The sequence below is a fragment of the Primulina huaijiensis genome, chromosome 10 (genome assembly GCF_012295235.1).
Source record: "Primulina huaijiensis isolate GDHJ02 chromosome 10, ASM1229523v2, whole genome shotgun sequence".
Taxonomy (NCBI): domain Eukaryota; kingdom Viridiplantae; phylum Streptophyta; class Magnoliopsida; order Lamiales; family Gesneriaceae; genus Primulina; species Primulina huaijiensis.
In genome coordinates this window covers 14,725,248-14,730,128 of record NC_133315.1, presented here as the reverse complement: position 1 = coordinate 14,730,128, position 4,881 = coordinate 14,725,248, and positions in this window count along the sequence as shown.

The window sequence follows — 4,881 nt, the reverse complement described above, 5'->3', positions numbered from 1 at the left end:
AGGGCATAACCACGTAGCAGAAAGTTCCTCCGAAAGTGATAAAGCTGGCTTTATCTTGATCTGCTTGGGCTAAAGGTATTTGGTGGTACCCTTGATAAGCATCCAGAAAGCTTAATAATTCGCATCCGGAGGTTGAATCCACCAGCTGATCAATACGGGGGAGTGGATAACAGTCTTTGGGGCAGGCTTTATTTAGGTCCCGAAAATCTACACACATCCTCCATTTTCCAGTAGCTTTAGGAACAAGGACCACATTTGAGAGCCAAGTAGGAAATTGGACTTCTCTGATGTGGCCGGCCCGCAACAGCTCTCCCTCCTGCTCGCCCGCAACAGCTCTCCCTCCTGCTCGCCCGCAACAGCTCTCCCTCCTGCTCTTCAATGACTTTATCCTTTTCAGGGCCGAAGTGCCTCTTCTTTTGTTTCACAGGCCGGGATCCCGGGAGGATATTTAATTTGTGCTCAGCTACTTGGGGAGAAATCCCAGCTAGTTCTTGTTGAGACCCGACGAAAACACTAACGTTAGCTTTTAAACAATTTAAGAGATTTACCCGGGTGGACGCGCAGATGTCTCGGGCCACCCGGACGTGCTTTCCCGGCTCAATTTCCACCACTTCTTGCTCTTCTTCCGCAACAAAATGTACTTCTCTTTCTCTGGCCACCTCCCCTTGACTTTCCTTTCCCTTCCTCTCTCTTCTTGCCTTCTTCTGATCTACCCGGACAGTCTCCCCATAGCACTTCCGAGAAGAAGGTTGATCTCCCTTGACTTCTCCGACCCATCCACGTACAGGAAACTTAATTTTTTGATGATAAGTGGAGGCCACAGCTCTTATCTCATTCATAGCTGGCCTCCCCAAGATGATGTTGTATGAGGACGGGGCATCCACCACTGTAAAGACTGTCATCACAGTTTTCCTCAAGTCCCCGGTCCCCAAGGTCAGTGGCAGGGTGATTTCCCCTTCATGGTACACGGCATGTCCAGCAAAGACAAAAAGGCAGTCTCAACCGCCTCTAACTGATATTCGTGCAAATCCATTTGGACCAGTGCTTCTTTAAAGATGACATTGACAGAGTTGCCATTGTCAACAAATACTCTTAATACATCGTAATTAGCCACTCGGGCTTTGATAACAAGAGCATCATTGTGGGGGTAAACTGACTCCCCTGAGGTCTTCTGGGCCAAAGCTGATAACCGGCTCGTTTCTCCCACTCCCATCAACCTCCAAGCACTCCTTTCTGCTTCTTGCCTTCCGAGCCCGGTTGGAATCACCATCTGTGGACCCTCCCGAAATCATTTTTGTTACTCCTCTGCTTGGGGAAGGGACCTTCCTCTCTGCTTGTTTACTCCTTTCTTCTCGGGAACTCGCTTCCTCCCTTCTACTTCCACTCGGGGTATCTGTTAACTTGTGGGGAGTATTAGGTCCAGGGCGTCAAGACAACCAAGGTGGTTGTCTGGACTTATCTTTGGGAGGATGAGATGTTGGCATAGAACGCCTACTGGATTCCTTCCTTAGAGTTCGGCACTCATTCGTGTTGTGAGAACATTCCTTGTGAAGGGTGCAAAACCCTATCTTTTCTGGTCTTGGTTCCCTCGCCATTGGACTGGGGAGCGGGGCTATGTCTGAACTGCATTCCTAAATTTCTCGATCCCGAGCAATTCTTAGAGGGACATGAGAGAAATGCCCCGGACCACTTTTCTTGTGAGCCCTCTCCTCGGATTTCACAACCCGGTCTCCTCTGGCTCTCTTCAAGGCTTCTCTTTTTTTATTCTGCGCTTCCTCCATGTTGATGTATTTTTCCGCCCGGGGCAGGAGATCTTCGAAGTTCCCGGGCATTTTGTTGGTCAGGGATTGGAAAAAATCTCCCTCCCATAATCCTTGCATAAAGGCTGTGACTTTCGTCTCTGGAGCACATGCGGGAACCTCCAGAGCTACTCGATTAAATCGCTTGATGTAAGCTCTCAGAGTTTCGTCTTGGCCATGCCTTACTTCAAAAAGGTTAAAGGCAGTCTTTTTGTATTTCCTGATGCTGCTGAATTGATGCGAGAATACCTTTTGAAAATCCTCGAAACAATGTATGCTCTGCGGTGCCAACCCTTCGAACCACCAGAGTCGACCAGGGTAGTTAAAAACACTTTACACTTGATCTGATCTCCGTAGCAATGCAACATGGCCATATTTTCAAAGCGAGCAAGATGCTCCTCGGGGTCAGAACTCCTGTCATAGTCTTTGATCTTGGCTGATTTGAAGTGTCCGGGCAGTGGCTCTCGGACAATGATATAAGAGAATGGACAACCCCTCACAGCTTGAACACTGCTCTTAGAAACAACCTGCCCTTCCAACGCTTTCAGCTTCTTCCTCAATTCCTCTAACTCCTCTGCCACAGTAGGAGATTTAGAGCCTGCACTTGACTCCCTTTCCTCCTCCCTTCTCTCTTCCTGCGGCTGCTCACGTTGCTGCTCGGGGTGACTGGAATGGTGAGTAGTGGTCTTCTTTGCCATGGCTGTCTTAACAGCATCAGCTACAATTTTGGTCAACTCTTCAAGTGTTAGGTGGATGGCGGGTTGAGGGCCATTGGGTGGCGGACCACCCAAATCAGAGAAACGAGTATTGTTCTCTTCTTGAATCCGAGAGGTGTCTTGGTTCGCTCTCCTAGTAGGAGCCATATCAACGCCTTAGAACTCAGAATTTCCCACAGACGGCGCCAATGATGTGATCCGGGTGAAATGGACGAGCCGGGTCGAATGCTCCGCCGGATCTACTATCAAAATAATGAAGGAAAATGAGAACAGGACGTCTGGATCAAAAGCTTGCTTTCTGGACAATGATATTAAGATCTGCAACCAAGAGAGTAACTACGTGAATGGGCGCCGGAGGGGTATCCGGCGTGACCACTCCGATGCTTAAGTCAGTGAGGAACTCAAGTAAGAAAACCAATGTAACCCAATGAGGGCTGTGTGATTGGTATGGGAGATGGGGAGTAAATAATAAATGAGAGTATTTAATGTGTCAATAGATCATAAATACAAAGATAGAACCTGGTAATTATAAGGAAGAATGTAATGATGACCTTGTTCTTTGTGCTGATCATTAATTATAGTAGGACGGCGAATTATACCCTATATTCTGACATGTCAAATCGTATACTAGTCACATCCAGCCCACTTAATTTTGTCAACCATTTATATTATTGTCAGAGATAGGTCGGCTGTTCACACCCTATTATGCCAACGTAATTAATGTGGCACTTATATCGAGGACACCCGAGCACCTTATATCCCGGGAAGTAAAGTTAGAATTCGGGTGTCCAATGGCCAGTCATAGGGGCGTCCCGGTCATTTACTTACTCGGACCCTGATGAGTCCTTCCTGCAAACCCTTCCTGCCAACTTATTTATCCCTTGCCCCAGGTTGTCCGGGCTTTGAGTTACTTATGCGGACTGATCATGCTGTTCCAAGTCATCCATGACTCGGGGGCAATACAGGTCCATGCACTGGATATTACTTATGTCCCTGACCCGGGCACTATACATGTTCCTATCCCGGGTCTTACCCGAGGCCCGGGGACATCAAGGGGCATCCGTTAGAAATAGCGAAGTTAATATTAATATGTAATTGTGTGTGATTATTCAAAAATCATGCTGATCCATCTTTATTTTCATAATATCATATATAATACAATTACATAAATTTGATTTTGAGCATGATCAACTTCAAAACTTATATAAACATTATTCAACATAATTTAGATAATTAATCGTTCGAGGTTCTTTTAATCAGTTAGAGTATATTTCGTTTACATAACATTGTTTTTAGATCCAATATTTAATCATATTTAGGTTTACGTTGGATTTTAATAATCTTATGTTATATTGGATTGATGGATGCATTTCAAATCTATTTATTCAAAATTCTTAACTTGTTCGACAAATCCGAAATAAATATCAAATTAAGTTCATGTTAAGTTATACAAATAATTATTCAAAATTCTTAAATTGTTGATGATATTAGAGAGTTACGTCGTGTGAGATTTGGGTAAAACAAGTTCTAGATTCATAATACTTGCTATAATATTGGCTTTTTTTGCTGACAATGATCAATAGATTCGATGCATTTGATAAAGATTTGGAGAGATGCACGCAAAACTGTGGTAGGAAACTAACATTTATTTGATTATAATCATTTACAAATTTTCTAGAAAGTCATAATTATTAATAACATGCTTTCTTCATCAACTGTTTTCTACAATATGCATTGTATAAGTTATCAAGCATAAATGTCTGATAAATTAAAGGTGACTAAGAAAGTAGAAATATCTGGTTGTCAATTTACATAAAAGAAAATAATAATCAATACCATTGTAAATAAAAAATTGTAGATCATTTATGGACCAAAATTGTAATAATTGAATACTCCAATAAAATATATACATTGTTGAGAGAATATGACAATAATAAAAGAAAACGTTGTGATAAAAAAAACATATGAGAAAAAAATTGAATAGTCCAATTTGTTTTAAAAAAAAATTAAACAAATAAGTTTTTTTTTTAATCTAAATCAGTTACATATAAATAACTAACATGAATTATCAAAATTTATGATACTATTATCTTTATCTTTCGATTGAAAATCTTATTATCACCATATATATAACTTGAAAATCAACAATTTCTATTATAATGAAAGAGCATACAACACTTTTATTTCCGTGAATATCATAAATCTTTCATTTTTATTGAAAAATAAATACGATATTTAAATTTAATTTGGATATGTTGATTTATAGCCAAATTTTGATTATTCGTCCCAATTTATATTCAATCAATCCAATAATCTATTTTATTATTTCACAATGGTTCATATTTGGGGACGCTAAACTTAAAATA